The sequence below is a fragment of the Drosophila santomea genome, unplaced genomic scaffold, assembly GCF_016746245.2.
Source record: "Drosophila santomea strain STO CAGO 1482 unplaced genomic scaffold, Prin_Dsan_1.1 Segkk85_quiver_pilon_scaf, whole genome shotgun sequence".
In the NCBI taxonomy this organism is placed as follows: domain Eukaryota; kingdom Metazoa; phylum Arthropoda; class Insecta; order Diptera; family Drosophilidae; genus Drosophila; species Drosophila santomea.
The window spans coordinates 129,666-142,206 of record NW_025319021.1 but is presented as its reverse complement, the minus strand read 5'-3'; the positions used below and the strand labels follow the sequence as shown (position 1 = coordinate 142,206).

At 41.4% G+C, this 12,541-nt stretch overlaps 1 protein-coding gene across 2 annotated transcripts in view; it reads right to left on the bottom strand.

The window, feature by feature from the left end:
• The window catches only part of LOC120457867 (eukaryotic translation initiation factor 4B), an 85,202-nt gene that overhangs the window by 42,401 nt on the left and 30,260 nt on the right, over nt 1-12,541 (bottom strand). The gene's annotated exons all lie outside the window — the stretch shown is intronic.

The window sequence follows — 12,541 nt, the reverse complement described above, 5'->3', positions numbered from 1 at the left end:
CAATTTTAAAAAAATTAATTAAAAGAGAACAATCTGGAAAATTTAACCGAAAGTTATGAGAATTTTAATTTAAAAATGGCAACCGGAGGTTCAACACCAAACAATTCTGCGGGCGGGTTATCTAGCGCCAGCAGTCTGACTATGGAATTAATAAACCGATTAATAAATGTACAATTAGGTGAAGTTACCAAGAAAATTGAAGGGATAGAGGGACTATTAACCGCTAACAAAAATGAAGTTAAAGATTATAAAACCCAAACATATGACCGAACTATAAAATGCGAAACTACACTAGAGGTAGTTAAATCCTTACCAAAGTTCACAGGTGAACCAACCCAATATGTAGGCTGGAGAGAAGCGGCAGAAAACGCAATGAGTCTGTATAAAATTGAAAGTAAACAATATTTTATCGCTTTAACAATCCTTCGTAATAAAATCATGGGAGCAGCACACGATGCTCTAACTAACCATGGTACCGTTTTAAACTTTCAAGCAATTCTTTCTAGGTTGGATTTTATTTATAATGATAAAAGACCAATCCATATTCTGGAATCAGAATTAAGCGTCCTTAGACAGGGACGCATGACCATTACAGATTTTTACAATGAAGTTAACAAGAAAATGACATTACTCGTAAATAAAACTATAATGACTTATGGAAAGGACAGCGAAATAAGCAAAGAAACTATTAAAACAATTAGGAGCAACGCTCTTCGAATTTTTATTTCTGGATTGAATGGTTCGATCTCAGAAACTCTCTTTTCTCTTAATCCACCGGACTTGCGGACCCCTTGGGTAAGTGCCAAGAATTAGAATCAAATAACTTTCGAGCCCAATTCGCAAATAGGTATTATGGGTTCAAAAATGAAAATAAAAATCAGGGAAATAACCTTAGATTTAATCCAGTAAATTCTAGACAGAATAACAACACTTCAAATAGAATGAATAATAATTGGCCACAAAACGGTAATAACTACAATTCCAAAGATCAACCCACACCAGAACCTATGGAAGTTGATAGCACCATTAGGATTCAAAATCGTCCGAATAATAACTACAATCGTCCGAATAATAACTACAATCGTCCGAATAATAACTACAATCGTCCGAATAATAACTACAATCGTCCGAATAACAATTATAAAAGGTACAATAATAACAGGCAGAATTATAATAATTTTTCGCAAAGAAATAATTATAATCAAACCCAAACACAAAAAACTGAACCGCAAGTCCCATTAAAAAGGGAATCAACTGGGTCAGTTATTCAACCAGCTCAAAAAACTATGAGGGTAAACAACATTAACGAGGACCATTTTTTAGATCAGCAACCAACAGAGGAATGCCTCATATAATAAGGGTGGATAGAAAAACAAAAAGGGAACTAAATATATTAATCGACGCCCCTGTGTTACGGCATGTTATATTAAAAAGGGAATTTACGAAAACAAAAATGAACTATCAATATATAAAAGAATATCCACAGTCCATGGGCATTCAATAATAAAATATTATCATATGATAAATATATTTGGTGTTAGATATTTATTTTATGAAATCGAAGGTCTAGAATCCGATCTATTAATTGGGATCAACTTATTAAGAAGAATAGGTGCTAAACTACGAGCCCCAACCACTATTAATTCGAACAGCATGTGATTTTTTCAGTGTGCAATGTTCAACACACGATAGTTTCGATACTATTACAGATAGCGTATGTCAATGTATTTTTTCTTAAAGAGAATTTTGTTCTCTTTACGATGATAAAAAAATATTTATTGTATTTACAACAACAACAAAAATATGAGTACTTTATTCAAAACGTAGACTTAAGAGATAAGAAAAAATTGACCACTATTAATTCGAACGCTGCGCAAGCTTACCGTTATCACAAAAGAAGAACAAAACAAAAGCAACCAATCTAACGGAATCACTATCTAGTTAAAATCTGCAAATAATAACACAATGCAGAATGCAAAAAAATTTAAATTACTGCAGATCAGTCAAAGTGAATTCACCTTTCAGCAGGACGGAGCATCATCGCACACAGCCAAAACAACAAAAAATTGGCTTCAATATAAACAAATGGAGGTTTTAGATTGGCCAGCAAATAGTCCTGATCTAAGCCCCATTGAAAATATTTGGTGGCTAATGAAAAGAAAGCTTCGCAATGAGCCACAAAGGAACATTTCTGACCTTAAAATAAAATTGCAAGAGATGTGGGACTCGATTTCTCGAGAACATTGCCAAAATTTGTTGAAATCAATGCCAAAACGTATTAAATGTGTAATACAGGCCAAAGGTGACGTTACACAATTTTAATTTATATTAATTTGTTATATTAAGCAGCGTTCGAATTAATAGTGGTCAATTTTTTCTTATCTCTTAAGTCTACGTTTTGAATAAAGTACTCATATTTTTGTTGTTGTTGTAAATACAAGAAATATTTTTTTATCATCGTAAAGAGAACAAAATTCTCTTTAAGAAAAAATACATTGACATACGCTATCTGTAATAGTATCGAAACTATCGTGTGTTGAACATTGCACACTGCAAAAATCACATGCTGTTCGAATTAATAGTGGTTGGGGCTCGTAGATATTGAAAAAGGCATCTAGGAATATAACGGGGGACAAGAAAAATTTTTATACAAAGTCAGTGAAGAAAAACACGAATTGTGTTTAATTGGGGATAATAATACTCTTCCGTTGAAAGAGTATATTATAAAAAAATACTTCGATACTCAAAAAGAGTATGAACATGAATCAGTAATTGCTGAAGAAAGTTTATATAGTTTGGGAAATAAAAATCCTGAACACGCCGACGATGTTAATTCCGTCAAATTCTAATTGAAAAGTTTGGGAAATAAAAATCCTGAACGCGCCGACGATGTTAATTCCGTCAATTTAAAATTGAAAAGTTTGGGAAATAAAAATCCTGAACACGCCGTCGTAGAATTATCCTTGCAGGAATTAAATAATGTTAAAATATTTTCAAATCAAATAAAAGATTTAGAAAATGACATTATAAACACAATCGAAAGGGAGCATTCAAAAATAGATATGCATATCCCATTTCGAACCGATTTTCGAGGTGAAGTAAATACCGAACATGACAGAGCAATATATGGAAAACAATATCCTTATGCTATGTCGGTCTCAGATTTCGTTAATAATGAAATCGATAGAATGCTAAGGGAACAAATTATAAGACCAAGTAGAAGCCCTTACAATTCGCCAGTCTTAGTAGTACCCAAAAAGGGTCAAAACGAAGATGGAACATCAAAACATCGACTAGTTATTGATTATAAAAAATTAAATGAAAATACGATACCTGATCGGTATCCAATGCAAGATCCATCCGTCATACTAGCGAACCTAGGAAAATCAAAATACTTCTCAACCATCGACTTGGAATCCGGCTTCCATCAAATTTTAATGAATGATTCCGATATTGAAAAAACCGCTTTTTCTATTAAAAATGGGAAGTTTGAATTCTTACGTATGCCATTTGGGTTAACAAACGCCCCTAGAATTTTTCAAAGAGCAATGGATGATATATTAAGAGAACAAGTCGGAAAAACTTGTCATGTTTATATGGATGATATTATAATCTTTTCGAATACAATTGAACAACATTATACTGATCTAATTCAAATAATTAATATTTTACAACAGGCAAATATGAAAATTTCTCTTGAAAAATCTAAATTTTTCAAATTAGAAACAGCATTTCTTGGTTATATTGTTTCTCACAATGTAATTAAAACTGATCCTGAAAAAATAGCAACTATTCAAAGTTATCCAATTCCAAAGAATATCCGAGAGTTACGAAGCTTTTTAGGCTTAGCCGGATACTATAGAAAATTCGTCCGAAATTACGCACAAATTGCCAAACCTTTGACAAAATATTTAGGAGGAGAAAATGGAAAAGTAGCTAGACGCATGTCGCTAAAAATTTCTATACAACTTGACAAATCAGCTATACAAGCATTCAATGAAATTAAAGAAAACCTAATTGCTCAAGTAGAATTAGTACAACCCGACTACAATAAAAAGTTCACTTTAACAACAGACGCATCAGATATAGCTATAGGTGCAGTTTTATCCCAAGAGAATAAACCAATTACCTTTATTTCAAAAACACTCAATAAAACCGAACAACTATATGCTACGAATAAAAAGGAGCTACTAGCAATTGTTTGGGCATTAAAAAATCTGAGAAATTATTTATATGGAGTAGTAGGCATTGAAATTCAGACTGACCATCAGTCATTGTCATTTACAATTTCTGACAAAAATCCTAACATAGAAAGGAAAAGGTGGTACTCATTCATAGAAAGCTTCACTCCTAAAATAGTCTACAAACCAGGAACAACAAATGTGGTAGCCGATGCTTTATCAAAAATAAAGTTGAATAATAACTCCCTTTAGATAATATTAAAATTTTTAATCTTAACTCCCTTTAGATAATATTAAAATTTTTAATCCATTTATTAAAGTTAATAATACCAAGATATCACTTTCCTTTATATTATTAATTTTAATCATTATATATTTATTTTTTTTAATTATTATCAAATATATTCACATTATATTTGTAACCAAAAAACATCGGCCAGATATAGAAAAATCTTTTAATCAAGAAGAATTTTTAACAGAATTAAGGGATCACCTAAATGAAACTCGAAATGAATCGGGACGCTCCATTTTAGAAGGGGGAGAGTTATCAAACCCATGATTCAGGGGCCCTTGCCCAAATTATAAATAATTTTTCGAAATCCAATCTGAAAGATTGACTTTCCTTTGTTCTCAAAAGTCGCACTTCGCCGGCCTGCCACTGTTTATATAAACAAATCCAAATCTTCCCACCAAGTCATGAGAACCAAGCCGTTGCCGGCCCACAGCTTGGCCACTTAAATAAACAAACTAACCTAACGTAAACACAGCCTCCTCTTGGTGACCAAGAACTTATTGCGCTTCAATCTGCATTGGTCAACAAATTTGAATTTCACAATGCGGAGAAGCAATTTCATCACCAAGCTTTTAATCTAAACACAAATCAAAGTTAAATAAGTTTTAAGAAAAGCTCCTGCCGAGGTTTGGAGGAAAAGAATCATTCTTAATGAGGCAGTCTGATTCGGGACGAGAAAAAGAAAGGTTGAAAATAAGAAAAGAGTCTTGTAATTGTGAATTAAGTTTTAAAGTTTCACTCCAATAAAAATTATATTAAATAAAAAATTATTTTTTTAAATAATTATTCAACAATAAATTTAATTTGCATGCATGCCCATATATTCCATATACGTATATTATCTGCCATTTTCCAGGAACAAACCTTCGGTACGAAATAGTTAAATTACGAATTAATATAAATACAGATTAAAAGCGAGACAAAAACAACAACATTATTACAAATCCATAAGGGCGGGAACGCGAATTAAAAAGCGGGACAACAACAAAATTATTATTATTGATTGATTGATTTTTTGTCCAAAGTTTGTTCTCCCTCTCTCTTGCGTCCCTTACGAATACACTGCTTGCCGACGGCATAACAGCCAAGGTTTTAATTCCACCGCTCCGGCTTCGCAATAGTTAAGTTGGAGAATAAGTGAATTTTTGCGACTAACATTTTCTGAATTATTAATTTAATAATTCGGATTACGGGACAAGATCAACCCTTCGTGGGCCTAATTTGGTTTTCTGACCCAAAAAAAATATAAGAAAGCTCAACGTTCGAGCAATGAAATATAAATATTTGTATTCACATATTCATGTCAGACGACTCTGTTGTCCTTTCCGCATAGGGCACCATCCGCCCGCTGTAGGGTCCAACTCTTTGGATAAATGTAAAGGCATTTATTGTTAGGTACAATTAGCACGGCCACTTTTGTAACCGCCCTCGCTGATGCACTTGCTAGGTTATACGCGTTACCTGCAAGCGTTTCCAACTTAGCTGTAGCCGCGAGCACCTCGCCCACTGAGCGAAGGCGGTGCCGACCAAACCCAATTCATTGCGCCTGTCTAGAAGGTGTAATAGAGTTTTCGTCATTTGTTTTGATTTCTGGCTTCGTGCTAATCTAGCCTTTGAGGTATAAATAATTACAATTGCACCTTCTGCGGCCGCTCTTTTTCATTGCGCCAAAAATATGATATATAAGTCTTCTTTGTTCTTATAAAAATGTATCATAAAAATAATGCAAATAATCGATTAAGCTTAAGAGATTTAAAATCTTCTTCTTGTTTTTGCATTTCAATTTTTCTTTTTAAACTATGAACTAACGCATAAATTAATTAAAGAAAACTAGTTTAAGACTGAACAATATGAAGATGGGAATCATTTGAATATATCTTTCTCTCTTTATTTATATATATCTCGTAAACGTTTTGAGAAAGCGGAGACTGATCTTGATATTTGGGAAAAGATAAGGAAAAGACGACAAGGTGAAAATGAAGCGTTTGAAGATTATCAATGTGCGATCGAAGATCTAGCTGATAGGCTTCATCAAGGCATCTCCGAAGGTCAATTAGTGGAGTTATTGATAAGCAACGATAAACCAAGTTTGCATCATGAATAACTTAATTTACGAATTTAGAATGTTCAAAGCCACACCATTCCACCATCCCTTTTCAAATTTGGATTAGACAAAAACATTCATACCAACCATCTTGTTTCCGAACTGGATGTTGGTGGAGAAAGACCAACAAAGTCGTTTAGATTCAATAGTGAAAGTATTTCCTTCCTTTGCTAAAAAAGTATTAGGCAGAACTAACTTGATTCAGAACAAAATTGATATAGGAACAGCTAGTCCGATCAAGCAGAGACATTGGCCAGTCTCTCCCGCTATGGACTAATGTTTGCTGAAGTTGATCATATGTTGTCGCAGGACGTTATTGAAGAGTCTACAAGTTCATGGAGCAGGAATTGCGTATTGGTTACCACGAAGGATGCATATCCGTTACCTCATATTGATGGGATTTTAAGTCGACTGCCTCCGGCTAAATACATCACTGGATTAGACATGAAGCATGCGTTTTGGCAGATACCCCTAGACGAAAAATCACGGCAATATACGGCTTTTACCGTTCCAAACAGACCTCTCTATCAATACAAAACAATGCCTTTCGGTATTTGCAATGCTCCTCAAACACTTTGTTGACTAATGGATCAAGTCATTCCTGCACATTTAAGAACTTGAGTGTTTGTGTACTTAGATGATCTTTTCGTGCTTTCAGAAGATTTTGAGTCACATTTGATCACTCTTTATGAAATTGCGCTTTGTCTGAAAAAAGCTAATCTTACCATTAATGTCGAAAAATCAAAGTTTTGTATGCGCGAAATAAGATATTTGGGATTTATAATTCGAGAGGGCCAAATTCTTACGGATCATGGGAAAATAAATGCGATTAATGAATTCCCTGTTCCTATCTCGGTAAAAAATTGCACTTTCTCTGTCCACTCAAGAGATTTACCTCCCCTAAAAATGCTACTACCTACAGAACACTATATTTTACACTTTTGGAGTACCTGAAGTTGTCTTAACCGATAACGGATCTTAATTTCAGTCTAGTTTCTTTGAGTCCTTCTTGGCTAGTTTTGGAATAACTCATAGATGCACAGATATATATTTGCCACAAGCAAATGCTAGTGAAAGATTAAACCGATCCGTTTTGGCCGCAATTCGCGCTTATATCGGTAATGATCATTCTAGCTGGGATGTTAATTTAAACGCTATAAGTGGTGCACTACGAGCTGCGTTGCATCGAAGCACTGGTTATTCTATGATTATAAACATGTTGGCTTAAACTTATTTACTTTCGTCCGTCGAGTACTCATGATAAGTTCTACTAAAGTGAATTAAGAAAGTGAAGATTCTTTTGATTTGGGACAACAATCAAATGATAGAAGTTGTCAAGGCAGAGAAACGGGACACTTAACACCTGTTATCCCATAATCTAGCGGACTTTCCATTTGGTTATAGTACGCGTCGCGGCGCAGAATCAATGATTTTTTTTATAGTTTCTGGCCTTTTCAGGCTACCAAGGCTAAGCCGTCCTGTTCTGTACACTACACCGCGCCAGTTTCGGATCCGCTCCGGAGTCGCCGACCATGGTGGCTTCAGGCCCCAAGGGGTGTGATCTCTGTTCCACCCTATTCGATTATATCCACAGTTCCACGAAATGGATGTAAATGGTCGTTTCGACTACATCAGGAGAAGGCAGCTCTGCCTAAACTGTTTCGTACGAGGGCACCAGCAACGGGATTGCAGTAGTGCCCACAGCTGCTTCACATGCCACAGCCGGCATCACACCGTCCTGCACCTCGGTAATCCATTTGCAACCGCTCCAAATTCGACTGCGACAGCCAGGACTCGGCCCGAACCTATTCCAAAAGGCACGGGCGCCTCTGAAGATCCCTCAGATGTGCAAGTATGCTTCGCTTCCGGTTCAAGAGCCGTTCTACTGGGCACTGCCCTCATTAACGTGTGCCATCTGGGGTGCAACTTCCAAACGTGAGCCCTGATTAACCCTGGGTCCGAAGCGACCTTCATTACTGAATGGCTGTTTAATTTAATCTGACTTCCTTTCAAGGCTATCCAGGCCCAAGTGTCCGGCCTGAACCAAACCAGTCAACTCACTAAGGTGTGTAATTTTTCGATTTAATCGCCTTAATGACCTGGGATACAGTTAGAGACCGCAGCCTATGTTCTTCCGCACCTGGCCAGAAATCTTCCGTCGTATCCAATCCCACAAGATCTTGCTAAGGATCTTCCGGACATGCCCCTTGCGGACCCCAAGTTCTTTGAGAGCTCCCAGATTGATGTCTTGATAGGAGCAGACATTCTTCCGTCTATTCTCCTCGGCAACTGCAAAATAAACATTTGTAGATCCCTTTCCGGCCAGGAAACCATTTTTGTTTGGGTGTTGACAGGCCCAGTCCATTCAGCAGACCCCCGGAGGGGCACCTTTAACTATTCCAAAGTGGCGATACTTTAAGTTCGCCTTTAACGCCGACATCGAGAAGATGTACCGGCAGATTTGGGTAGACCCCAAGCATACTCCTCTCCAGCGCATTCTGTTTCGCAATTCCGATGGGGAAATCTGCGACTACGAACTAAAGGCGGTAACCTTCGTGATCAATTGTGCTCCATTCCTGGCGATACGGGTCCTACAACAGCTCGCCGAAGACGAAGAGCCGCAGACGAGTCAGATTACCCGACATTTCATGTTCGTCGACGACGTGCTCGCTGGGGCAGACTCAAAAACGCAGGCGCAAGCAGCCATCCGAGAGCCCCAGGGGGCAATAGCAAGGCGATTTAGGGCCAAGACTCTCGGCGTGCGGTGGAAGGCGACGTCTGATGAGTTTTTCTTCACTCCTCCAGCATTTACCTCCGGGTCGTCGTTCTCGAAGCGTCAAGTTCTTTCCCAAGTTGCCAAGTTATTCGATCCAGGCGGCTGACTAGCCCCCTTCATTGTCCGAGCAAACATGTTTATGCAGGAAATTTGGCTCCAGGATCTAGGATGGGACGATGTCCTCCCTCAAAAATACTGCAAGAGATGGGTTGATTTCCGGGAAAATTACATTCCCCGCTAGGTCGCATTCCGACCCCACTTGAAGGTAGAACATCATGGGTTCTGTGACGCCTCGCAAAAGGCGTATGGCGACGCCATTTATGTCCGAGTTGAGGTCGGGTCCACGGTTGCGGTGAACTTGTTAACGGCAAAGACACGGGTGGCCCCAGTAAAGACGGTGTCGCTCCCGCGGCTGGAGTTGTGCGAAGCCGTTCTTTTGTCCGAGATGGCCAACGCCATTCTTCCGAAGACGACCGGGGTTGCTTGCGCCCTCTATTGTTGGACGGATTCAACTATTGTTCTCGCCTGGATGCACAGGCCGTCATTGGACAACATTCGTGGCTAATCGCGTCACAAGGAGCACTCAGTTCACGGAGGTCGAGAAATTTGCACATGTCCGCTCCGAGCATAATCCGGCTGATCTCGCTACCCGGGGGGTAGGGCTTTAAGACCTCGCGGACAGTCGGCTGTGGTGGCATGGTCCTGCCTGGTTGCAAGGGCCGCGTTGCGAGTGGCCCACTCAAGGCAATGACTCCCCCTAGACGGAACTCGAGAAGCGAGCAGTCAAAATCCATGTAGCGAAGGCCCCCCAGGAAGATATTCTTGAGCGTTTTTACACCCTCGACAAGGCGTTGCGATTCCTCCTTTACGTTCGTCGCTTTATCCAGCGCGCGCGAAAGATCAAGTATTCGTTTTAGAACCACTTGACGTCGACTGAGATTGCGTCGGCCGAGCGTCTCCTAATTTTCGTCACGCAACGCAGGCATTTCACCCTTGAAATTGGCTGTTTGACCAAAAGCAGCCGGTGCCTGCTTCCAGTCCTGTCCAAAACTTGAACCCGATTCTCGATTCTAAAGGTCTTATGAGAGCTTGCGACCGGGCTACAGCCTCCGAAATTCTCTAATATGACGAACGGCATCCGGTAATCCTTCCGTACTGCTGCCATCTGTCTCGACGACCGTAATCAATTGATGACCCGTCTGCTCCGTTCCCAATTTCGGATTCCGAATGTGAGGAATTTGGTTAAGTCTATTATTCGTGCAAGGTGATCTATTCGTGCATACCGGTATGGACTATGCCGGATCCTTGGACGTCAAAGACTACAACGGACGAGCCTGCCTCATTACCAAAGGGTATGTGTTGGTATTTGTGTGCTTCTCTACCAAGCCCATCCATTTAGAGCCAACGTCCGACCTCAAGACTAAGAAATTTCTGGCTGCTTTCGCTCGCTTTGTATCCCGAAGAGGATGCCCCCGTCAAGTTCAGTCGGTTAATGAATAGACATTTGTGGGTGCAGCGGCCCAGCTCTCCCGCGATTTTCTTTAAGCACTCAAAGGGGCTGTGACGGGTGCCTATAGTCACCAGCAGCTGTTTTGGGAATTCATTCCTCCGGCCGGCGTGAAGAGTTTCAAGACTCTGTTCTACAAGTCTACGGCCACGCGTAAATAGACATTCGAAGAGCTGTCCACGCTTTTGGCTCGGATCGAAGCGTGCTTGAATTCGCGTCCGCTCGCGTCAATTTCCGAAGACCCCGCGGACCTTATGTTACTTACGCCTTGAGGGAGGGCCCCTTCTCGCAACGGTTGTACCCGAGATAAAGGGGGATATAACGTCCATCATAAACCGCTGGCAACACCTGAAGGCTCCCCTTCAGCAATTTCGTCTGCGATGGAAGGAAGAGTACCTTGAAGAACATAAGCGAAACAAATGGCGAGTCCCTAATAGAGACCTCTGTGTCGGGGATATGGTGGTTGTCAAGGAAGACAACCTTTCGTCCAATGAGTGGCGATTAGGCCGAATTGACGCGGTGTTTCCAGGATCCGACGGCCATGTCCGTGTGGTCGACTTCCGCACATCGCGGTGGCTCATCAAACGTCCCATAGCAAAGGTCGTCCTTCTTCCGATATAAGATGCCGGCTGCCTATTTGGAAAGCAGATGTGCTCGAGGTACCAACTCGTACCGTTGCCGAATCTGCAGTGGGATCCACCCGTTACGGAAATGCCGCCGATTTCTGCCCTTGAGTGCCGAGAAGCGGCTACGGGCTGTCCTTGCCAATCGATACTGCCCCCGCTGTCTGGCCCACGATCACTCCCACGGAACGTGTCGGCGAGGGGACTGCTGCAAAACGTGCGGTTAGGATCATCACACGCTGTTGCACCTCTTCGAGCGCCACAGCCCGCGGAACTCTTTAGACGCTCTGCGCCCCTTGTCCGCCACTCCACGGTGGCCCCCAGCTACTCCTCGGCCGTCGTCCGCCACTCCACGGCGGCCCCCACCCGCTCCTCGGCTCTCGTCCGCCGCTCTACGGCGTTCTTCAGCCGCTCGTCGACAATCACTTGGCGCTTTCCGACGTCTTTCAGCCGCTCCTCGGCCCTCGTCCGCCTCACCACGGCGTTCCTCGGCCTCTCAATAGGGTCCGTCCGTTGCGCCTAGGCAGTTTTCCGTCCCGTCCAAGTAGCCCGTCGAGCGTAGCCTCCGCTCCGTCGCTGTCGCCCCTGTTACGGCGACACAGCGCCAACCTGCTACCGACTGCTCTGGTGCGGATTAATACCGGAACTCAGGTATTCGACACGGCGGCACTTATAGACCCGTGCACGCCTACGAGCTGCATCGAGTCGTTGCTGGCGACAGCGTTCAGACTGCCAACTACCAGAGTTGGGGATGAGCAGATTTGCTCGGCCACCGTAAGCTCCAAACGGGACATCAGCGTCCGGTTCGATCTGATTTTCAAGGTCGAGCCCCACGTGCGCATTCGCACTCCAATCCGGGAGCTGAGCGAGACAGTGCGGGCCCACTTCCTGGACATTTCCTTGGCCGACGAGCGTTTACCTACCCGCTACAATCTCCGTGGTCCTGGGAGCGGACCTGTATACGCGAGTGATGCAGCCAGGCATCCTGAAGTTCCAGGACGGACTGCCGGTGGCCCAGACCACCGTTTTCGGATGGGTCGTGTCCGGGGCCTGCCATC